Source organism: Phyllobates terribilis, unplaced genomic scaffold, assembly GCF_046119375.1.
Source record: "Phyllobates terribilis strain yellow unplaced genomic scaffold, ASM4611937v1 Scaffold_241__1_contigs__length_2998254, whole genome shotgun sequence".
NCBI lineage: Eukaryota > Metazoa > Chordata > Amphibia > Anura > Dendrobatidae > Phyllobates > Phyllobates terribilis.
In genome coordinates, this window is record NW_027363001.1 from 2,533,951 (window position 1) to 2,558,094 (window position 24,144).

The 24,144-nt window shown below is 44.5% G+C and overlaps 9 non-coding genes and 1 pseudogene across 9 annotated transcripts; all 10 read left to right on the forward strand.

The window, feature by feature from the left end:
- The first annotated feature begins 698 nt into the window (after window positions 1-698).
- On the forward strand, window positions 699-889 carry LOC141217574 (U2 spliceosomal RNA). Its single transcript, XR_012286404.1, has one exon. It is a non-coding gene; the product is annotated as a U2 spliceosomal RNA (small nuclear RNA).
- A 6,143-nt stretch (window positions 890-7,032) lies between these two features.
- Window positions 7,033-7,235, forward strand: LOC141217625 (U2 spliceosomal RNA; annotated as a pseudogene).
- A 6,679-nt stretch (window positions 7,236-13,914) lies between these two features.
- On the forward strand, window positions 13,915-14,105 carry LOC141217594 (U2 spliceosomal RNA). Its single transcript, XR_012286423.1, has one exon. It is a non-coding gene; the product is annotated as a U2 spliceosomal RNA (small nuclear RNA).
- A 1,115-nt stretch (window positions 14,106-15,220) lies between these two features.
- LOC141217538 (U2 spliceosomal RNA) lies at window positions 15,221-15,411 on the forward strand. The gene has a single exon (XR_012286370.1). It is a non-coding gene; the product is annotated as a U2 spliceosomal RNA (small nuclear RNA).
- Window positions 15,412-16,526: 1,115 nt separating this feature from the next.
- Window positions 16,527-16,717, forward strand: LOC141217585 (U2 spliceosomal RNA). Its single transcript, XR_012286415.1, has one exon. It is a non-coding gene; the product is annotated as a U2 spliceosomal RNA (small nuclear RNA).
- Window positions 16,718-17,832: 1,115 nt separating this feature from the next.
- Window positions 17,833-18,023, forward strand: LOC141217597 (U2 spliceosomal RNA). Its single transcript, XR_012286426.1, has one exon. It is a non-coding gene; the product is annotated as a U2 spliceosomal RNA (small nuclear RNA).
- A 1,112-nt stretch (window positions 18,024-19,135) lies between these two features.
- Window positions 19,136-19,326, forward strand: LOC141217610 (U2 spliceosomal RNA). The gene has a single exon (XR_012286437.1). It is a non-coding gene; the product is annotated as a U2 spliceosomal RNA (small nuclear RNA).
- Window positions 19,327-20,441: 1,115 nt separating this feature from the next.
- Window positions 20,442-20,632, forward strand: LOC141217621 (U2 spliceosomal RNA). Its single transcript, XR_012286445.1, has one exon. It is a non-coding gene; the product is annotated as a U2 spliceosomal RNA (small nuclear RNA).
- A 1,115-nt stretch (window positions 20,633-21,747) lies between these two features.
- On the forward strand, window positions 21,748-21,938 carry LOC141217632 (U2 spliceosomal RNA). The gene has a single exon (XR_012286455.1). It is a non-coding gene; the product is annotated as a U2 spliceosomal RNA (small nuclear RNA).
- Window positions 21,939-23,053: 1,115 nt separating this feature from the next.
- On the forward strand, window positions 23,054-23,244 carry LOC141217643 (U2 spliceosomal RNA). The gene has a single exon (XR_012286463.1). It is a non-coding gene; the product is annotated as a U2 spliceosomal RNA (small nuclear RNA).
- The last annotated feature ends 900 nt before the right edge of the window (window positions 23,245-24,144 follow it).

Consider the following 24,144-nt stretch of genomic DNA (forward strand, 5'->3'; position numbering starts at 1 on the left):
GTATGTGCGCTGGTTACTCTGCTGCGCTTAAAATTTCTTTTTTGGTTTGCTACAATGCCTTTTCTGAAACGTTGTCTCCTTCTGCTGGAACACTGACTTCTTTCATTTAATGCCTGCAGACTATAAAAGAGAACCCAACCCAAAAAGTTTGGTTGATTAGTCTGTGGCATTCTGTTAAACTGTTGCTTATGGCGGTCTCTGTGAGCTTCTCAGCGACATTCAGCCAGCCAGGTATCCTGCCTGCAGTAGATGGAATGTGGCAATGGAACGCTGGCTGCGCGTGTCATAATAGGCTCTGAGCCTTTATATACCTGTGCACAGCAGCAGCCACCTTCAGTCTGCTGCTGGACAGCCAGCAGCAGCAGCAGCAGCAGGAGAGGTATGTAATCAGGAGCCCTCCTGCTAAGGGTAGACAGCTGCTCGTTCCACCCCACCCCCCGCCTTAATTGGTTCTCCTCCCTTCCAACGGTGTTGAGGCGGGTGGGAACAGCAGGGGGTGAAGGTGCTGTGTTTAAAGAGGTGGAGTTATGCAGATCTAAAACGCGTGGATTGCAGCAGCAGCAAGCCGAAAAGTGCAGGCATGTAAGGGATCTAGAGGTTGACAACATGTCTTCTTAACGGGAGTCCAGGAGCTCATCTCCACAAATGGACTTTTCAGGATCCTTGGGTGGCTCCGTAGTTTGAAACCAATTCTGGTTATCGCTTCTCGGCCTTTTGGCTAAGATCAAGTGTAGTATCTGTTCTTATCAGTTTAATATCTGATACGTCCCCTATCTGGGGACCATATATTAAATGGATTTTTAGAACAGGGAGATGGAAAAAGAGCTTGCTCTGTCCACTCCACGCATTGACCTGGTATTGCAGTATCTCCAGGACCGGTGCACCCCTTCTTTAATGCAGTTTCTAAAATCAGAAAGAATTGAATTCAATGTTTTTTGTTCATTTTGCTTGTTTGTCGGATTTTGGGATGGACTCTTTGGCTTTGCTTTTCTTCTCCTCATTGGATTTTTCATGTTCAAAGTTGCAGAAGCCAGATTACAAGCTCATTTTGGTTCAACTTCAGCAACTGTGCATTGCATTGCCATGTAATGTGATGCAATGCTATCTTTCTAGCTCTCCCTTTTTACTTCCTTTTGGATAAACAGACATATTAGGCAAGCATTTTGGAGCTTTCACCTAAATAACTACAGGTGGTGAGATAAGCTGCACAATATAATTGACCTTTCAGTATATTGTTGCACACACACCATCTATTTAGCAAATGCCCTTGTTATCAACAGCAGCCTTTTAAACTCACCTGAGCTAACAGGTATGTGCGCTGGTTACTCTGCTGCGCTTAAAATTTCTTTTTTGGTTTGCTACAATGCCTTTTCTGAAACGTTGTCTCCTTCTGCTGGAACACTGACTTCTTTCATTTAATGCCTGCAGACTATAAAAGAGAACCCAACCCAAAAAGTTTGGTTGATTAGTCTGTGGCATTCTGTTAAACTGTTGCTTATGGCGGTCTCTGTGAGCTTCTCAGCGACATTCAGCCAGCCAGGTATCCTGCCTGCAGTAGATGGAATGTGGCAATGGAACGCTGGCTGCGCGTGTCATAATAGGCTCTGAGCCTTTATATACCTGTGCACAGCAGCAGCCACCTTCAGTCTGCTGCTGGACAGCCAGCAGCAGCAGCAGCAGGAGAGGTATGTAATCAGGAGCCCTCCTGCTAAGGGTAGACAGCTGCTCGTTCCACCCCACCCCCCGCCTTAATTGGTTCTCCTCCCTTCCAACGGTGTTGAGGCGGGTGGGAACAGCAGGGGGTGAAGGTGCTGTGTTTAAAGAGGTGGAGTTATGCAGATCTAAAACGCGTGGATTGCAGCAGCAGCAAGCCGAAAAGTGCAGGCATGTAAGGGATCTAGAGGTTGACAACATGTCTTCTTAACGGGAGTCCAGGAGCTCATCTCCACAAATGGACTTTTCAGGATCCTTGGGTGGCTCCGTAGTTTGAAACCAATTCTGGTTATCGCTTCTCGGCCTTTTGGCTCAGATCGGGGTGTTTGCCTCGGTCTGGGCTGAGGGGTGCGTATTTTCGGCTCGTGTGGTGGAGAAAGCGATCCGTGCCTTGGGCATTACAATGGCGGCTGTAAAGAATACCGTGCGATTGGAGGTTATTGAGGACCACAGACATAACATCGGCTTGGAATTTATTGTCCGGAATATAGTGATGGAATTGACGGGATTTAAACTGGAGAAGATTTTTTGTATCCAGGAGTTTCCTAAAGCTGGTAATTATGACACTTCTTTCTACTTGGAAGCAGACTGTTTGACTTTCTTTCAGCGTTTAAAAGAGAAAAGACATCATGAGTATTTACAATTTATAATCCCTAAGCCTTTGTTTTCTAATATTGAAAGGCCCATTACTGTACACATGTATAACCCGTTTGTGGAGATCCCTTTGATTAGAGCTTTCTTATCACAGTATTGCTCAGTAATAAGGGGGGGAATCATGCAAAAGAATATTTTTGCTGTTTTCAATGGGAATGTGAAATTTTGGGCTCGTTTCAAATCTGACCCTGAGGGTATTGGTGGAACCATGCACCCACCTGCAAATTTCTCCATTGGAGGAAATAGAGGATTCCTACATTATCCTGGTCAGCCCTCTTTTTGTAGGAAATGTTTTTGTTATGGCCATATAGCTGCGGAATGTACCTCTGATGTAACTTGTAGGAATTGTAAAAAATCAGGGCATGAAGCCTTTGAATGTCCCTATCCTGCAATATGTGACTTATGTGGTGAAAATGGCCACACTTGTAGATCATGTCCTAATGTTAGCCGTCAGGTTTTTTTGGCGCGTCTTAATACTGAGAGACGTAGGACATGGGGGGAGAGACAGGGGGCTCCTCAGGCACAGGAGGGCCCTACTGAAATCCCTCGTGTTGTTCCTGAAACTACTACAATGGTGGAGGAAGTGGTGGATTTTATTCCCACTGTGGCTGAGGTGCATGATATCACTGTAGAGGGAAATCTTGGAGACCAGGTGCAGCCTGACGTGGGTGTGGCACCACCTGTAGAGTTGCCTTCTGGGTCAGGGGCTGAGACGGCTCTCAGTGAGGTAATTGAGGAGGTGGAAAGCTCTGAGGAGATGTCTGCCCCAAGTTCCGTTGACATACAGTGGTCAGTTTCTCCAGAGGAAATAGAGGCTGCCAGGATGCCTTCAGCTGAAAATGCTGCCATCGTTTGTAAAGCCTTGGCCAAACAGAAGAAGACTGGTAAAACTGTAAAGAGGTTACGAAAGAAGAAATTTGAGTCTTTTGAGTCTCACAACCCTTTTTCCGTCCTATCTGACTCTGGGGAGGATTCACATTTGAATGAACCTTATAAGGCCACTCCCATATCACCTAGTGAAGGTTTCTTAGAGGAAAAGGGTGTGGCAGGCTTGGAGAGCCTATTTGAATTTTCTGAGGTGGCCTGAGACATGTTGATTTCCTTTTCTGGTCTTCCCGGTCTCCATAACCTGCATTGACACCTATGGTCCTGCGGCTGAAAATAATCTCCCAGAATGTACGTATGTTTGCATCAGCGACAAAGCGTGCCACTGTTCTGGACTATTTGGCATCTAAGGGCTGTGACATTATATGTGTTCAAGAATGTGGTTTATCTAAATTTCCTAAACAAAATGAGTGGCTGTATGGGGAGGCAGTGTGGTCCTTTTCTAATACTAACAGAAATGATGGCATTGGAATCCTTATCCAAAACAGAGACATTCGCTTAAAACAGAAAACTATTATTCTGGAAGGAAGATGTGCTTGTATCACTCTATCATACCTTGGTTGGGACTTTAAACTAATTTGCATATATGCAAATGTGGATAAAAATGAGCGCTTATCACTCTTCAAAAAATTGACTTTTTTTTTGCATGGCAAGTTGCCTGTTTTTGTTATTGGTGACTTTAACTGTATTTTTTCAAAAGAAGCAAGGGCAGGTTCATGGCAATCTAAAGTGGATGTTACAGGTAATCTATGGAACCAAATGACTAAAGACTTCTCCCTTAGGGATGCTGTGTCGGAGAAGCCGGGACCTTTTACATATCATTCAGATGATGGCCATGCCGAGTCTAGACTGGACTATTTTTTTGTTTCCTCACCGGCAGTTAAATGTGTTAAGTATTCCCAAGAGAAAGTTTGCTTCTCTGATCATGAGTGTTTGCTTGGGGTGTTTGAGGTGGATGGTTTTTTCTATGGCAAAGGGAGGTGGCGGATGAATGTGAGTGTTCTGGATGACAAGCAAGTTTTCAGGTGTTTTTCAAAAAAATACCATGGTTGGGTGAGGAGGAAAAGGGATTTTTGCAATATCTTGGAATGGTGGGTGTGGGTCAAGGTTAGAATTAGGGATTTTTTCAGGAAAATTGGCTATATTAAGGCTAAAAAGAAGAGATTATTATATACACAAATAAATAGGAGGATTTCCTTTTTGCATGAATGTAGAGCTATGGGTATAGATGTTAAAAGTGAGTTGGTTAAAATGAAGAACGAAATGGGTGATTGGATGTTTGGACGAGGAAAGGAAATCATATTCCGGTCGAGAGTGAAGTTTAGGGAACAGAATGAGAAATGTACGCGCTTCTTTTTTAAGAAAATGTGTGGTGGTAAACGGGATATGCATGTGTTAGTGAATGATAAGGGTGATGAGGTACATGGTGAGGGAGTGATCAAGGAAGTGGTTAATTTTTATAAAGGCTTGTATGGGGAGAAAAAGTGTGATTTGGGGAACGAGAATGAGTTTTTGCAGGTACTTGGAAATTTTGTTACAGAAAGTGAAAGTCAGGCTTTGATGGATGATTTAACAGAGAAAGAATTGTTGGGTGTGATCTCCAAGTCTCCGAAGAACAAATCCCCTGGGCAGGATGGAATCCCATGTGATTTTTATGCAAAATATTGGGACGTTGTTTCTCAGGATCTGTTTGAAGTCATGAAATCCTTGTTTGCCGGAGTGAGTATGCCTGAGTGTATGAAGGGAGGTTTGGTTGTGTTATTGTTTAAAAAAGGTGATAGAAAGAGGCTAGCCAACTGGAGACCAATTACGCTGCTTAATGCTGATTATAAGATTTTTGCGAAAATTTTGGCTTGTCGTATGAGAGAAGTGATAGCATCTGTGATTGAGGAGGAACAAGTGTGTGCAGTGCCTGAACGGAGGATACAAGAGAACATTTGTCTGGTGAGGGATGTGCTAGAGGATTGTAAGAGTAGAAAGAAAGGTGTGATTGTATGTGCGCTTGACTTTGAAAAGGCCTTTGATTGTGTGGCTCATGTGTTTTTGTTTAATGTGTTGTTGAAGATGGGCTTTCCAGAGCGCTTGGTTAGATTGATTATGGGAATGTATGAGGGTGCTAGAAGTGTGGTGCAGGTGAATGGTTTTTTATCTGAGTCTTTTGAAATATTGTCAGGGGTGAGGCAGGGATGCCCGCTTTCTCCAATCATGTTTATTTGTGTGATGGAGCCTCTTCTCCAGCTTATTAGAAGGGATACAGTTTTAAAGGGGTTTTTGATCCCTGGCTGTGATGGTAAGGCTATTAAAGTGATTGGTTATATGGATGATGTGTGTGTGTTGTGTGATTCTGAGAGTGATGTCGCAAGGGTTAAATGGTTAGTCCAATGTTTTTGTGTGGCCTCTGCTTTCAAAATAAATTGGGAAAAAGTAAGGTTAAGGGATTTTTTAGTAGTAAAAAAGTGAGTGATGCAGATATGGAATGTGTGGAAGGGGGGATTAAAGTGTTGGGGGTGTGTCTGGATGAGAGTTTAAAAGGGGACAAGAGTTGGGAGGATCTGGGTGGTAAAATTGCAAGGAAATTGGAATTATGGCGTCTGCGTGATCTGTCCTTTACTGGGAAAATTTTAATCATTAAAAGTATCATTCTCCCTATGCTTATTTATGTAGCTTTGATTTTTCCCCCATCTGTTGGAGTTTTGAAGAAGATTAATAGATTACTTTTTGTGTTCCTTTGGGGCAGTAATATAGAGAAGGCCAAGAGGGAATTTCTTCATAGGTGTAAAAGGAATGGTGGCCTAGGATTCCCTAACATCGAGACTTTTATTGGTCTGAATTGTATTAGTTTTTTTGCAGGACTTTTATTAAAGCAATCCAAGGCTGCATGTATGTGTAGATACCTTGGAGGCTCCGTCTTCCATCGGTTAAAATGGATGAATTATGATAACTGTAAACCTACTGCTTATGTATGCCCTTATTGGTACCTACAATTGGAATGTTTTATCAAAAAATTTCATCTTGAGAAAGTTCAGATGGTGAGTTTTCTGAAGAATAAAAGCATGGTGAAAAGGATGTGTGCGGATAATAGGATGTGTGAAATTAATGGGTTAAGGTCAGCTGAAGCGGAGGATGTCTGGTGTAAGCTGGTCAAACATGATATGTCTAACAAACAGAAAGATTTAGTTTGGATGTCTTTGCATGGGATTTTACCTGTGAGGAGTGTACAAAAAAGGAAAGGGTTGGCGGTGTCTGAAAGGTGTCCGAGAGAGCGGTGTGGGTGTAATGAAGAGGTCCATCATGTTCTATGGTCATGTAGGTTTGCGAAGGATGTTTGGGCTAAATTGGGTGGGTTATGTATGGAATTGACTGGGGTGAAACGTTTGAATTTTGAAATTGTCATGTTTGGGTTATGCATGTTAAACCGTGAAAAGGATAGGATTTTGTGGCTGTTTTTGGCTTGTGTGAAGGAGGTTTTGTGGAATTGCCGGAACTTGTATGTGTTTAAAAATGAGCGTTTTGAGGTGGATGATTGTGTTAAAATGGTCCTTGAGAAGTTATATTTCTATTATAAATGTGATATGAAAGGTGGGATGGATGCAGAGGGAGTATGGAAATTCCAGAAATGGAAACATATAATTAGTCTGTAATTTTGTTTTTTTCTGATGTGTATATTGCATTTTTTCAATTTAACTGGATAATAAAAGAAACCATCATGATGAGTTTTAAACGATAAATGATTGTGGAATGGTTGTTTTTTTCAGATGAGGAGACGACCTTTTATTCTGCATTATTGTTTTAAACCTGAATGGTTTTGTAAAAAAAAAAAAAAAAAAAAATCTGTTCTTATCAGTTTAATATCTGATACGTCCCCTATCTGGGGACCATATATTAAATGGATTTTTAGAACAGGGAGATGGAAAAAGAGCTTGCTCTGTCCACTCCACGCATTGACCTGGTATTGCAGTATCTCCAGGACCGGTGCACCCCTTCTTTAATGCAGTTTCTAAAATCAGAAAGAATTGAATTCAATGTTTTTTGTTCATTTTGCTTGTTTGTCGGATTTTGGGATGGACTCTTTGGCTTTGCTTTTCTTCTCCTCATTGGATTTTTCATGTTCAAAGTTGCAGAAGCCAGATTACAAGCTCATTTTGGTTCAACTTCAGCAACTGTGCATTGCATTGCCATGTAATGTGATGCAATGCTATCTTTCTAGCTCTCCCTTTTTACTTCCTTTTGGATAAACAGACATATTAGGCAAGCATTTTGGAGCTTTCACCTAAATAACTACAGGTGGTGAGATAAGCTGCACAATATAATTGACCTTTCAGTATATTGTTGCACACACACCATCTATTTAGCAAATGCCCTTGTTATCAACAGCAGCCTTTTAAACTCACCTGAGCTAACAGGTATGTGCGCTGGTTACTCTGCTGCGCTTAAAATTTCTTTTTTGGTTTGCTACAATGCCTTTTCTGAAACGTTGTCTCCTTCTGCTGGAACACTGACTTCTTTCATTTAATGCCTGCAGACTATAAAAGAGAACCCAACCCAAAAAGTTTGGTTGATTAGTCTGTGGCATTCTGTTAAACTGTTGCTTATGGCGGTCTCTGTGAGCTTCTCAGCGACATTCAGCCAGCCAGGTATCCTGCCTGCAGTAGATGGAATGTGGCAATGGAACGCTGGCTGCGCGTGTCATAATTAGTGTTGAGCCACCCCCGTAGTGTTCGGGTTCGGTTCGGTTCGTCGAACACCGGGATGTTCGAGGAACTGTTCGTTGAACTGTTCGTCGAACACCTTAGAACACCGTCGAACACCGTTAAAACCAATGGCAGGCAAACAAAAACACATAGAAACACATAGAAAACACCTGCAAAGGTGTCCAAAAGCTGACAAACTGCTCAGAAGACACTCTGTTTAAAAAAGCCGGCCGGCAAATTCAGCAGCGGCATACACCGGTACCCGACAATTTAGACAAGAAGGAATAGAGCATCACACATAGATTAGATAGATAGAAACATGTCAGTCACACATATAAGAATCACAGTGACAGTGTTGGTTACTGTACTTGTCATTTAGTGTAAAGGATTTATTAAAAAAAATATTAGTGTTTTCATGCACCGTCTCTTTAAAAAAGCCGGCCGGCAATTCAGCAGCGGTACCCGACAATTTAGAACAGAAAGAATAGAGCTTCACACATAGATTAGATAGATAGAAACATGTCAGTCACATATATAATAAGTACAGTGATAGTGTTGCTTACTGTACTTGTCATTTAGTGTAAAGGATTTATTTAAAAAAATAATAGTGTTTTCATGCACTGTCTCTTTAAAAAAGCCGGCCGGCAATTCAGCAGCGGTACCCGACAATTTAGAACAGAAAGATAGAGCATCACACATAGATTAGATAGATAGAAACATGTCAGTCACATATATATGAAGTACAGTGATAGTGTTGGTTACTGTACTTGTCATTTAGTATTAAAATAAAGGATTTATTATTAAAAAAATTGGCGTGGGGTTCCCCTTAATTTTAGGCTCTAGCGGAGGTTAAGCAGACGGCTGGGGCAGATGTTTGAAGCCTGGGAAGGGGGTAATACCCACGGAGCTTCCCAGGCTACTAATATCAGCCCCCAGCTGAATACATAGCCTTTACTAGCTATTAAAATGGGGGACCCCCCCCAAAAAATGACGTGGGGTCCCCCCTAATTTAATAGCTAGCAAAGGCTAGGCAGACAGCTGGGGGCTGATATTAATAGCCCAGGAAGGGAGCCATGAATATTGGCCCCCTCCCAGGCTAGAAACACCAGCCGTCAGCCGCCCCAGAAATGGCGCATTCATAGGATGCGCCAATTCTGGCACTTAGCCTCGCTCTTCCACGCTGCCCTGGTGCGGTGGCAGGGGGTAATAGGGTTGGGGTTGATGTCAGCTTATAATGCCAGCTGACATCAAGCCCAGGTTAGTAATGGAGAGGCGTCTATAAGACACCCCCATTACTAACCCCATAGTCAAAGTTAAAAAAAACACAAACACCCAGAATAAAGTCCTTTAATTGAAATAAAGACACAATCCTTTATTGTTCTAAATTAAACCATACTTACCATCACGCCCATTCCAGCTGAAGCCAACGATCTCCTGCAATAAAAGAAAAATAATAAAGCAACCTCATCCTTACCTTTCCATGGTTCCCACGACAGCTTCAGCTCTGCTACATCGAGATGACAGGCTGGACCGCAGCAGAACGCCGCCATCCAGCCTGTCATCCCGCAGACACTGAGAAGCGCAGGCTTGCTTGCGCTGCTCAGCGTCTCTCTGTGACGACATCCAGATGAGCCGAGTTCATGTCCAATGAACTCGGCTCACCTCATGCACGTCACTGATAGCGTGGGAAAATTCTCACGCTGAAGCGGTGAGTGCAGGAGAATTTTCCCACGCTGTCAGTGACCTGCAGGAGGTGAGCTGAGTTCATTGGACATGAGCTCACCTCATGCACATCACTGACAGCGTGGGAGAATTCTCCTGCACTCAGCACTTCAGCGTGAGAATTTTCCCACGCTGTCAGTGACGTGCATGAGGTGAGCCGAGTTCATTGGACATGACCTCGGCTCATCTTTATGCCGTCACAGCGAGACAGTGAGGAGCGCAAGCATGCCTGCGCTTCTCAGTGTCTGCGGGATGACAGACTGGATGGCAGCGTTCTGCTGCGGTCCAGCCAGTCATCTCGATGTAGCAGAGCTGAAGCTGTCGTGGGAACCATGGAAAGGTAAGGATGAGGTTGGTTTATTATTTTTCTTTTATTGCAGGAGATCGTTGGCTTCAGCTGGAATGGGTGTGATGGTAAATATGGTTTAATTTAGAACAATAAAGAATTGTGTCTTTATTTCAATTAAAGGACTTTATTCTGGGTGTTGTGTTTTTTTTAAATACTTTACTAGAAATTCATGGCGGTCATGTCTAATACTGGCGTGACCCCATGAATTTTGGGCTTGGGGCCAGCTGATAATACCAAGCTGGCCCTAACCCCTTTATTACACAGTGAGCCACCGCACCAGGGCCCTGGATGAGTTGGGTACAGCGCCAGAAGATGGCGCTTCTATGAACGCGCCATTTTCCGGGGTGGCTGCGGACTGCAATTTGTAGCGGGGGGGGGCCCAGAAAGCTTGGGCCTCCCTGCGCTGCAGATTCCAGCCCCCAGCTGCCTAGTTGTACCTGGCTGGACACAAAAATAGGGCGAAGCCCCACGTACTTTTTTTTTAATTATTTCATGAAATTCATGAAATAATTAAGAAAAAAAGGGCTTCCCTATATTGTTGTGTCCGGCCAGGTACAAATAGGCAGCTGGTGGATGGGGGCAGCCCGTTCCTGCCTGCTGTACCTGGCTGGACACAAATATAGTGCGAAGCCCCACTTCAATTTTTTTAAATTATTTCAGGAAATTCATGAAATAATTTAAAAAAAATTGACGTGGGGCTTCGCACTATATTTGTGTCCAGCCAGGTACAGCAGGCAGGAACGGGCTGCCCCCAACCACCAGCTGCCTATTTGTACCTGGCCGGACACAACAATATAGGGAAGCCCTTTTTTTCTTAATTATTTCATGAAATAATTTAAAGAAAATTGACGTGGGGCTTCGCCCTGTTTTTGTGTCCAGCCAGGTACAACTAGGCAGCTGGGGGCTGGAATCCGCAGCGCAGGGAGACCCAAGCTTTCTGGGCCACCCCCGCTGCAAATTGCAGTCCGCAGCCACCCCGGAAAATGGCGCGTTCATAGAAGCGCCATCTTCTGGCGCTGTACCCAACTCATCCAGGGCCCTGATGCGGTGGCTCACTGGGTAATAAAGGGGTTAGGGCCAGCTTGGCATTATCAGCTGGCCCTAAGCCCGAAATTCATGGGGTCACGCCAATATTAGACATGAACACCATGAATTTCTAGTAAAGTATTTAAAAAAAACACAACACCCAGAAAAAAGTCCTTTAATTGAAATAAACACACAATTCTTTATTGTTCTAAATTAAACCATACTTACCATCACGCCCATTCCAGCTGAAGCCAACGATCTCCTGAAATAAAAGAAAAATAATAAAGCAACATCATCCTTACCTTTCCATGGTTCCCATGACAGCTTCAGCTCTGCTACATCGAGATGACAGGCTGGACCGCAGCAGAACGCTGCCATCCAGCCTGTCATCCCGCAGACACTGAGAAGCGCAGGCTTGCTTGCGCTCCACAGTGTCTCTCTGTGAGGGCATCCAGATGAGCCGAGTTAATGTCCAATGAAATCGGCTCACCTCATGCACGTCACTGACAGCGTGGGAAAATTCTCCTGCACTCAGCGCTTCAGCGTGGGAGAATTCTCACACTGAAGCGCTGAGTGCAGGAGAATTCTCCCACGCTGTCAGTGACGAGCAGGAGGTGAGCTGAGTTCATTGGACATGAGCTCACCTTATGCACGTCACTGACAGCGTGGGAGAATTCTCCTGCACTCACCGCTTCAGCGTGAGAATTTTCCCACGCTGTCAGTGACGTGCATGAGGTGAGCCGAGTTCATTGGACATGAACTCGGCTCATCTGGATGTCGTCACAGAGAGACGCTGAGCAGCGCAAGCAAGCCTGCGCTTCTCAGTGTCTGCGGGATGAGAGGCTGGATGGCAGCGTTCTGCTGCGGTCCAGCCTGTCATCTCGATGTAGCAGAGCTGAAGCTGTCGTGGGAACCATGGAAAGGTAAGGATGAGGTTGCTTTATTATTTTTCTTTTATTGCAGGAGATCGTTGGCTTCAGCTGGAATGGGCGTGACGGTAAGTATGGTTTAATTTAGAACAATAAAGGATTGTGTCTTTATTTCAATTAAAGGACTTTATTCTGGGTGTTTGTGTTTTTTTTAACTTTGACTATGGGGTTAGTAATGGGGGTGTCTTATAGACGCCTCTCCATTACTAACCTGGGCTTGATGTCAGCTGGCATTATAAGCTGACATCAACCCCAACCCTATTACCCCCTGCCACCGCACCAGGGCAGCGTGGAAGAGCGAGGCTAAGTGCCAGAATTGGCGCATCCTATGAATGCGCCATTTCTGGGGCGGCTGACGGCTGGTGTTTCTAGCCTGGGAGGGGGCCAATATTCATGGCTCCCTTCCTGGGCTATTAATATCAGCCCCCAGCTGTCTGCCTAGCCTTTGCTAGCTATTAAATTAGGGGGGACCCCACGTCATTTTTTTCGGGGGGTCCCCCATTTTAATAGCTAGTAAAGGCTATGTATTCAGCTGGGGGCTGATATTAGTAGCCTGGGAAGCTCCGTGGGTATTACCCCCTTCTCAGGCTTCAAACATCTGCCCCAGCCGTCTGCTTAACCTCCGCTAGAGCCTAAAATTAAGGGGAACCCCACGCCAATTTTTTTAATAATAAATCCTTTGTTTTAATACTAAATGACAAGTACAGTAACCAACACTATCACTGTACTTCATATATATGTGACTGACTTGTTTCTATCTATCTAATCTATGTGTGATGCTCTATCTTTCTGTTCTAAATTGTCGGGTACAGCTGCTGAATTGCCGGCCGGCTTTTTTAAAGAGACAGTGCATGAAAACACTATTATTTTTTTTGATAAATCCTTTACGCTAAATGACAAGTACAGTAAGCAGCACTGTCACTGTACTTCATATATATGTGACTGACATGTTTCTATCTATCTAATCTATGTGTGATTCTCTATTCTTTCTATTCTAAATTGTCGGGTACCGCTGCTGAATTGCCGGCCGGCTTTTTTAAAGAGACGGTGCATGAAAACACTATTATTTTTTTTGATAAATCCTTTACGCTAAATGACAAGTACAGTAAGCAGCACTTTCACTGTACTTCTTATATATGTGGCTGACATGTTTATATCTATCTAATCTATGTGTGAAGCTCTATTCTTTCGGTTCTAAATTGTCGGGTACAGGTGTATGCCGCTGCTGAATTGCCGGCTTTTCATGTTTCACTGTTGGCACTGTTCCCATCGATTTGGGCAATCACTGTAATGCCACAACCACCATGGCTGTGGCATTACAGTGAGTGGCAGACAATCCCTGCATGATTGGTGCTCTAAATAGCGCCAGACATGCAGGACACGCTTTTGGTGCACGAACAGTTATCGAACATAACCTCGAACAGCCGAATTTTTTGCAAATCGTTCGGGTTCGTCGAACAACTCGAACACCGCCCAAAACAGCTCGAATTTGAGATTGGCGAACAGTTCTAGTCGAACACCGCTCATCTCTAGTCATAATAGGCTCTGAGCCTTTATATACCTGTGCACAGCAGCAGCCACCTTCAGTCTGCTGCTGGACAGCCAGCAGCAGCAGCAGCAGGAGAGGTATGTAATCAGGAGCCCTCCTGCTAAGGGTAGACAGCTGCTCGTTCCACCCCACCCCCCGCCTTAATTGGTTCTCCTCCCTTCCAACGGTGTTGAGGCGGGTTGGAACAGCAGGGGGTGAAGGTGCTGTGTTTAAAGAGGTGGAGTTATGCAGATCTAAAACGCGTGGATTGCAGCAGCAGCAAGCCGAAAAGTGCAGGCATGTAAGGGATCTAGAGGTTGACAACATGTCTTCTTAACGGGAGTCCAGGAGCTCATCTCCACAAATGGACTTTTCAGGATCCTTGGGTGGCTCCGTAGTTTGAAACCAATTCTGGTTATCGCTTCTCGGCCTTTTGGCTAAGATCAAGTGTAATATCTGTTCTTATCAGTTTAATATCTGATACGTCCCCTATCTGGGGACCATATATTAAATGGATTTTTAGAACAGGCAGATGGAAAAAGAGCTTGCTCTGTCCACTCCACGCATTGACCTGGTATTGCAGTATCTCCAGGACCGTTGCACCCCTTCTTTAATGCAGTTTCTAAAATCAGAAAGAATTGAATTCAATGTTTTTTGTTCATTTTGCTTGTTTGTCGGATTTTGGGATGGACTCTTTGGCTTTGCTTTTCTTCTCCTCATTGGATTTTTCATGTTCAAAGTTGCAGAAGCCAGATTACAAGCTCATTTTGGTTCAACTTCAGCAACTGTGCATTGCATTGCCATGTAATGTGATGCAATGCTATCTTTCTAGCTCTCCCTTTTTACTTCCTTTTGGATAAACAGACATATTAGGCAAGCATTTTGGAGCTTTCACCTAAATAACTACAGGTGGTGAGATAAGCTGCACAATATAATTGACCTTTCAGTATATTGTTGCACACACACCATCTATTTAGCAAATGCCCTTGTTATCAACAGCAGCCTTTTAAACTCACCTGAGCTAACAGGTATGTGCGCTGGTTACTCTGCTGCGCTTAAAATTTCTTTTTTGGTTTGCTACAATGCCTTTTCTGAAACGTTGTCTCCTTCTGCTGGAACACTGACTTCTTTCATTTAATGCCTGCAGACTATAAAAGAGAACCCAACCCAAAAAGTTTGGTTGATTAGTCTGTGGCATTCTGTTAAACTGTTGCTTATGGCGGTCTCTGTGAGCTTCTCAGCGACATTCAGCCAGCCAGGTATCCTGCCTGCAGTAGATGGAATGTGGCAATGGAACGCTGGCTGCGCGTGTCATAATAGGCTCTGAGCCTTTATATACCTGTGCACAGCAGCAGCCACCTTCAGTCTGCTGCTGGACAGCCAGCAGCAGCAGCAGCAGGAGAGGTATGTAATCAGGAGCCCTCCTGCTAAGGGTAGACAGCTGCTCGTTCCACCCCACCCCCCGCCTTAATTGGTTCTCCTCCCTTCCAACGGTGTTGAGGCGGGTGGGAACAGCAGGGGGTGAAGGTGCTGTGTTTAAAGAGGTGGAGTTATGCAGATCTAAAACGCGTGGATTGCAGCAGCAGCAAGCCGAAAAGTGCAGGCATGTAAGGGATCTAGAGGTTGACAACATGTCTTCTTAACGGGAGTCCAGGAGCTCATCTCCACAAATGGACTTTTCAGGATCCTTGGGTGGCTCCGTAGTTTGAAACCAATTCTGGTTATCGCTTCTCGGCCTTTTGGCTAAGATCAAGTGTAGTATCTGTTCTTATCAGTTTAATATCTGATACGTCCCCTATCTGGGGACCATATATTAAATGGATTTTTAGAACAGGGAGATGGAAAAAGAGCTTGCTCTGTCCACTCCATGCATTGACCTGGTATTGCAGTATCTCCAGGACCGGTGCACCCCTTCTTTAATGCAGTTTCTAAAATCAGAAAGAATTGAATTCAATGTTTTTTGTTCATTTTGCTTGTTTGTCGGATTTTGGGATGGACTCTTTGGCTTTGCTTTTCTTCTCCTCATTGGATTTTTCATGTTCAAAGTTGCAGAAGCCAGATTACAAGCTCATTTTGGTTCAACTTCAGCAACTGTGCATTGCATTGCCATGTAATGTGATGCAATGCTATCTTTCTAGCTCTCCCTTTTTACTTCCTTTTGGATAAACAGACATATTAGGCAAGCATTTTGGAGCTTTCACCTAAATAACTACAGGTGGTGAGATAAGCTGCACAATATAATTGACCTTTCAGTATATTGTTGCACACACACCATCTATTTAGCAAATGCCCTTGTTATCAACAGCAGCCTTTTAAACTCACCTGAGCTAACAGGTATGTGCGCTGGTTACTCTGCTGCGCTTAAAATTTCTTTTTTGGTTTGCTACAATGCCTTTTCTGAAACGTTGTCGCCTTCTGCTGGAACACTGACTTCTTTCATTTAATGCCTGCAGACTATAAAAGAGAACCCAACCCAAAAAGTTTGGTTGATTAGTCTGTGGCATTCTGTTAAACTGTTGCTTATGGCGGTCTCTGTGAGCTTCTCAGCGACATTCAGCCAGCCAGGTATCCTGCCTGCAGTAGATGGAATGTGGCAATGGAACGCTGGCTGCGCGTGTCATAATAGGCTCTGAGCCTTTATATACCTGTGCACAGCAGCAGCCACCTTCAGTCTGCTGCTGGACAGCCAGCAGCAGCAGCAGCAGGAGAGGTATGTAATCAGGAGCCCTCCTGCTAAGGGTAGACAGCTGCTCGTTCCACCCCACCCCCCGCCTTAATTGGTTCTCCTCCCTTCCAACGGTGTTGAGGCGGGTGGGAACAGCAGGGGGTGAAGGTGCTGTGTTTAAAGAGGTGGAGTTATGCAGATCTAAAACGCGTGGATTGCAGCAGCAGCAAGCCGAAAAGTGCAGGCATGTAAGGGATCTAGAGGTTGACAACATGTCTTCTTAACGGGAGTCCAGGAGCTCATCTCCACAAATGGACTTTTCAGGATCCTTGGGTGGCTCCGTAGTTTGAAACCAATTCTGGTTATCGCTTCTCGGCCTTTTGGCTAAGATCAAGTGTAGTATCTGTTCTTATCAGTTTAATATCTGATACGTCCCCTATCTGGGGACCATATATTAAATGGATTTTTAGAACAGGGAGATGGAAAAAGAGCTTGCTCTGTCCACTCCACGCATTGACCTGGTATTGCAGTATCTCCAGGACCGGTGCACCCCTTCTTTAATGCAGTTTCTAAAATCAGAAAGAATTGAATTCAATGTTTTTTGTTCATTTTGCTTGTTTGTCGGATTTTGGGATGGACTCTTTGGCTTTGCTTTTCTTCTCCTCATTGGATTTTTCATGTTCAAAGTTGCAGAAGCCAGATTACAAGCTCATTTTGGTTCAACTTCAGCAACTGTGCATTGCATTGCCATGTAATGTGATGCAATGCTATCTTTCTAGCTCTCCCTTTTTACTTCCTTTTGGATAAACAGACATATTAGGCAAGCATTTTGGAGCTTTCACCTAAATAACTACAGGTGGTGAGATAAGCTGCACAATATAATTGACCTTTCAGTATATTGTTGCACACACACCATCTATTTAGCAAATGCCCTTGTTATCAACAGCAGCCTTTTAAACTCACCTGAGCTAACAGGTATGTGCGCTGGTTACTCTGCTGCGCTTAAAATTTCTTTTTTGGTTTGCTACAATGCCTTTTCTGAAACGTTGTCTCCTTCTGCTGGAACACTGACTTCTTTCATTTAATGCCTGCAGACTATAAAAGAGAACCCAACCCAAAAAGTTTGGTTGATTAGTCTGTGGCATTCTGTTAAACTGTTGCTTATGGCGGTCTCTGTGAGCTTCTCAGCGACATTCAGCCAGCCAGGTATCCTGCCTGCAGTAGATGGAATGTGGCAATGGAACGCTGGCTGCGCGTGTCATAATAGGCTCTGAGCCTTTATATACCTGTGCACAGCAGCAGCCACCTTCAGTCTGCTGCTGGACAGCCAGCAGCAGCAGCAGCAGGAGAGGTATGTAATCAGGAGCCCTCCTGCTAAGGGTAGACAGCTGCTCGTTCCACCCCACCCCCCGCCTTAATTGGTTCTCCTCCCTTCCAACGGTGTTGAGGCGGGTGGGAACAGCAGGGGGTGAAGGTGCTGTGTTTAAAGAGGTGGAGTTATGCAGATCTAAAACGCGTGGATTGCAGCAGCAGCAAGCCAAAAAGTGCAGGCATGTAAGGGATCTAGAGGTTGACAACATGTCTTCTTAACGGGAGTCCAGGAGCTCATCTCCACAAATGGACTTTTCAGGATCCTTGGGTGGCTCCGTAGTTTGAAACCAATTCTGGTTATCGCTTCTCGGCCTTTTGGCTAAGATCAAGTGTAGTATCTGTTCTTATCAGTTTAATATCTGATACGTCCCCTATCTGGGGACCATATATTAAATGGATTTTTAGAACAGGGAGATGGAAAAAGAGCTTGCTCTGTCCACTCCACGCATTGACCTGGTATTGCAGTATCTCCAGGACCGGTGCACCCCTTCTTTAATGCAGTTTCTAAAATCAGAAAGAATTGAATTCAATGTTTTTTGTTCATTTTGCTTGTTTGTCGGATTTTGGGATGGACTCTTTGGCTTTGCTTTTCTTCTCCTCATTGGATTTTTCATGTTCAAAGTTGCAGAAGCCAGATTACAAGCTCATTTTGGTTCAACTTCAGCAACTGTGCATTGCATTGCCATGTAATGTGATGCAATGCTATCTTTCTAGCTCTCCCTTTTTACTTCCTTTTGGATAAACAGACATATTAGGCAAGCATTTTGGAGCTTTCACCTAAATAACTACAGGTGGTGAGATAAGCTGCACAATATAATTGACCTTTCAGTATATTGTTGCACACACACCATCTATTTAGCAAATGCCCTTGTTATCAACAGCAGCCTTTTAAACTCACCTGAGCTAACAGGTATGTGCGCTGGTTACTCTGCTGCGCTTAAAATTTCTTTTTTGGTTTGCTACAATGCCTTTTCTGAAACGTTGTCTCCTTCTGCTGGAACACTGACTTCTTTCATTTAATGCCTGCAGACTATAAAAGAGAACCCAACCCAAAAAGTTTGGTTGATTAGTCTGTGGCATTCTGTTAAACTGTTGCTTATGGCGGTCTCTGTGAGCTTCTCAGCGACATTCAGCCAGCCAGGTATCCTGCCTGCAGTAGATGGAATGTGGCAATGGAACGCTGGCTGCGCGTGTCATAATAGGCACTGAGCCTTTATATACCTGTGCACAGCAGCAGCCACCTTCAGTCTGCTGCTGGACAGCCAGCAGCAGCAGCAGGAGAGGTATGTAATCAGGAGCCCTCCTGCTAAGGGTAGACAGCTGCTCGTTCCACCCCACCCCCCGCCTTAATTGGTTCTCCTCCCTTCCAACGGTGTTGAGGCGGGTGGGAACAGCAGGGGGTGAAGGTGCTGTGTTTAAAGAGGTGGAGTTATGCAGATCTAAAACGCGTGGATTGCAGCAGCAGCAAGCCGAAAAGTGCAGGCATGTAAGGGATCTAGAGGTTGACAACATGTCTTCTTAACGGGAGTCCAGGAGCTCATCTCCACAAATGGACTTTTCAGGATCCTTGGGTGGCTCCGTAGTTTGAAACCAATTCTGGTTATCGCTTCTCGGCCTTTTGGCTAAGATCAAGTGTAGTATCTGTTCTTATCAGTTTAATATCTGATACGTCCCCTATCTGGGGACCATATATTAAATGGATTTTTAGAACAGGGAGATGGAAAAAGAGCTTGCTCTGTCCACTCCACGCATTGACCTGGTATTGCAGTATCTCCAGGACCGGTGCACCCCTTCTTTAATGCAGTTTCTAAAATCAGAAAGAATTGAATTCAATGTTTTTTGTTCATTTTGCTTGTTTGTCGGATTTTGGGATGGACTCTTTGGCTTTGCTTTTCTTCTCCTCATTGGATTTTTCATGTTCAAAGTTGCAGAAGCCAGATTACAAGCTCATTTTGGTTCAACTTCAGCAACTGTGCATTGCATTGCCATGTAATGTGATGCAATGCTATCTTTCTAGCTCTCCCTTTTTACACCCTTTTGGATAAACAGACATATTAGGCAAGCATTTTGGAGCTTTCACCTAAATAACTACAGGTGGTGAGATAAGCTGCACAATATAATTGACCTTTCAGTATATTGTTGCACACACACCATCTATTTAGCAAATGCCCTTGTTATCAACAGCAGCCTTTTAAACTCACCTGAGCTAACAGGTATGTGCGCTGGTTACTCTGCTGCGCTTAAAATTTCTTTTTTGGTTTGCTACAATGCCTTTTCTGAAACGTTGTCTCCTTCTGCTGGAACACTGACTTCTTTCATTTAATGCCTGCAGACTATAAAAGAGAACCCAACCCAAAAAGTTTGGTTGATTAGTCTGTGGCATTCTGTTAAACTGTTGCTTATGGCGGTCTCTGTGAGCTTCTCAGCGACATTCAGCCAGCCAGGTATCCTGCCTGCAGTAGATGGAATGTGGCAATGGAACGCTGGCTGCGCGTGTCATAATAGGCTCTGAGCCTTTATATACCTGTGCACAGCAGCAGCCACCTTCAGTCTGCTGCTGGACAGCCAGCAGCAGCAGCAGCAGGAGAGGTATGTAATCAGGAGCCCTCCTGCTAAGGGTAGACAGCTGCTCGTTCCACCCCACCCCCCGCCTTAATTGGTTCTCCTCCCTTCCAACGGTGTTGAGGCGGGTGGGAACAGCAGGGGGTGAAGGTGCTGTGTTTAAAGAGGTGGAGTTATGCAGATCTAAAACGCGTGGATTGCAGCAGCAGCAAGCCGAAAAGTGCAGGCATGTAAGGGATCTAGAGGTTGACAACATGTCTTCTTAACGGGAGTCCAGGAGCTCATCTCCACAAATGGACTTTTCAGGATCCTTGGGTGGCTCCGTAGTTTGAAACCAATTCTGGTTATCGCTTCTCGGCCTTTTGGCTAAGATCAAGTGTAGTATCTGTTCTTATCAGTTTAATATCTGATACGTCCCCTATCTGGGGACCATATATTAAATGGATTTTTAGAACAGGGAGATGGAAAAAGAGCTTGCTCTGTCCACTCCACGCATTGACCTGGTATTGCAGTATCTCCAGGACCGGTGCACCCCTTCTTTAATGCAGTTTCTAAAATCAGAAAGAATTGAATTCAATGTTTTTTGTTCATTTTGCTTGTTTGTCGGATTTTGGGATGGACTCTTTGGCTTTGCTTTTCTTCTCCTCATTGGATTTTTCATGTTCAAAGTTGCAGAAGCCAGATTACAAGCTCATTTTGGTTCAACTTCAGCAACTGTGCATTGCATTGCCATGTAATGTGATGCAATGCTATCTTTCTAGCTCTCCCTTTTTACTTCCTTTTGGATAAACAGACATATTAGGCAAGCATTTTGGAGCTTTCACCTAAATAACTACAGGTGGTGAGATAAGCTGCACAATATAATTGACCTTTCAGTATATTGTTGCACACACACCATCTATTTAGCAAATGCCCTTGTTATCAACAGCAGCCTTTTAAACTCACCTGAGCTAACAGGTATGTGCGCTGGTTACTCTGCTGCGCTTAAAATTTCTTTTTTGGTTTGCTACAATGCCTTTTCTGAAACGTTGTCTCCTTCTGCTGGAACACTGACTTCTTTCATTTAATGCCTGCAGACTATAAAAGAGAACCCAACCCAAAAAGTTTGGTTGATTAGTCTGTGGCATTCTGTTAAACTGTTGCTTATGGCGGTCTCTGTGAGCTTCTCAGCGACATTCAGCCAGCCAGGTATCCTGCCTGCAGTAGATGGAATGTGGCAATGGAACGCTGGCTGCGCGTGTCATAATAGGCTCTGAGCCTTTATATACCTGTGCACAGCAGCAGCCACCTTCAGTCTGCTGCTGGACAGCCAGCAGCAGCAGCAGCAGGAGAGGTATGTAATCAGGAGCCCTCCTGCTAAGGGTAGACAGCTGCTCGTTCCACCCCACCCCCCGCCTTAATTGGTTCTCCTCCCTTCCAACGGTGTTGAGGCGGGTGGGAACAGCAGGGGGTGAAGGTGCTGTGTTTAAAGAGGTGGAGTTATGCAGATCTAAAACGCGTGGATTGCAGCAGCAGCAAGCCGAAAAGTGCAGGCATGTAAGGGATCTAGAGGTTGACAACATGTCTTCTTAACGGGAGTCCAGGAGCTCATCTCCACAAATGGACTTTTCAGGATCCTTGGGTGGCTCCGTAGTTTGAAACCAATTCTGGTTATCGCTTCTCGGCCTTTTGGCTAAGATCAAGTGTAGTATCTGTTCTTATCAGTTTAATATCTGATACGTCCCCTATCTGGGGACCATATATTAAATGGATTTTTAGAACAGGGAGATGGAAAAAGAGCTTGCTCTGTCCACTCCACGCATTGACCTGGTATTGCAGTATCTCCAGGACCGGTGCACCCCTTCTTTAATGCAGTTTCTAAAATCAGAAAGAATTGAATTCAATGTTTTTTGTTCATTTTGCTTGTTTGTCGGATTTTGGGATGGACTCTTTGGCTTTGCTTTTCTTCTCCTCATTGGATTTTTCATGTTCAAAGTTGCAGAAGCCAGATTACAAGCTCATTTTGGTTCAACTTCAGCAACTGTGCATTGCATTGCCATGTAATGTGATGCAATGCTATCTTTCTAGCTCTCCCTTTTTACTTCCTTTTGGATAAACAGACATATTAGGCAAGCATTTTGGAGCTTTCACCTAAATAACTACAGGTGGTGAGATAAGCTGCACAATATAATTGACCTTTCAGTATATTGTTGCACACACACCATCTATTTAGCAAATGCCCTTGTTATCAACAGCAGCCTTTTAAACTCACCTGAGCTAACAGGTATGTGCGCTGGTTACTCTGCTGCGCTTAAAATTTCTTTTTTGGTTTGCTACAATGCCTTTTCTGAAACGTTGTCTCCTTCTGCTGGAACACTGACTTCTTTCATTTAATGCCTGCAGACTATAAAAGAGAACCCAACCCAAAAAGTTTGGTTGATTAGTCTGTGGCATTCTGTTAAACTGTTGCTTATGGCGGTCTCTGTGAGCTTCTCAGCGACATTCAGCCAGCCAGGTATCCTGCCTGCAGTAGATGGAATGTGGCAATGGAACGCTGGCTGCGCGTGTCATAATAGGCTCTGAGCCTTTATATACCTGTGCACAGCAGCAGCCACCTTCAGTCTGCTGCTGGACAGCCAGCAGCAGCAGCAGCAGGAGAGGTATGTAATCAGGAGCCCTCCTGCTAAGGGTAGACAGCTGCTCGTTCCACCCCACCCCCCGCCTTAATTGGTTCTCCTCCCTTCCAACGGTGTTGAGGCGGGTGGGAACAGCAGGGGGTGAAGGTGCTGTGTTTAAAGAGGTGGAGTTATGCAGATCTAAAACGCGTGGATTGCAGCAGCAGCAAGCCGAAAAGTGCAGGCATGTAAGGGATCTAGAGGTTGACAACATGTCTTCTTAACGGGAGTCCAGGAGCTCATCTCCACAAATGGACTTTTCAGGATCCTTGGGTGGCTCCGTAGTTTGAAACCAATTCTGGTTATCGCTTCTCGGCCTTTTGGCTAAGATCAAGTGTAGTATCTGTTCTTATCAGTTTAATATCTGATACGTCCCCTATCTGGGGACCATATATTAAATGGATTTTTAGAACAGGGAGATGGAAAAAGAGCTTGCTCTGTCCACTCCACGCATTGACCTGGTATTGCAGTATCTCCAGGACCGGTGCACCCCTTCTTTAATGCAGTTTCTAAAATCAGAAAGAATTGAATTCAATGTTTTTTGTTCATTTTGCTTGTTTGTCGGATTTTGGGATGGACTCTTTGGCTTTGCTTTTCTTCTCCTCATTGGATTTTTCATGTTCAAAGTTGCAGAAGCCAGATTACAAGCTCATTTTGGTTCAACTTCAGCAACTGTGCATTGCATTGCCATGTAATGTGATGCAATGCTATCTTTCTAGCTCTCCCTTTTTACTTCCTTTTGGATAAACAGACATATTAGGCAAGCATTTTGGAGCTTTCACCTAAATAACTACAGGTGGTGAGATAAGCTGCACAATATAATTGACCTTTCAGTATATTGTTGCACACACACCATCTATTTAGCAAATGCCCTTGTTATCAACAGCAGCCTTTTAAACTCACCTGAGCTAACAGGTATGTGCGCTGGTTACTCTGCTGCGCTTAAAATTTCTTTTTTGGTTTGCTACAATGCCTTTTCTGAAACGTTGTCTCCTTCTGCTGGAACACTGACTTCTTTCATTTAATGCCTGCAGACTATAAAAGAGAACCCAACCCAAAAAGTTTGGTTGATTAGTCTGTGGCATTCTGTTAAACTGTTGCTTATGGCGGTCTCTGTGAGCTTCTCAGCGACATTCAGCCAGCCAGGTATCCTGCCTGCAGTAGATGGAATGTGGCAATGGAACGCTGGCTGCGCGTGTCATAATAGGCTCTGAGCCTTTATATACCTGTGCACAGCAGCAGCCACCTTCAGTCTGCTGCTGGACAGCCAGCAGCAGCAGCAGCAGGAGAGGTATGTAATCAGGAGCCCTCCTGCTAAGGGTAGACAGCTGCTCGTTCCACCCCACCCCCCGCCTTAATTGGTTCTCCTCCCTTCCAACGGTGTTGAGGCGGGTG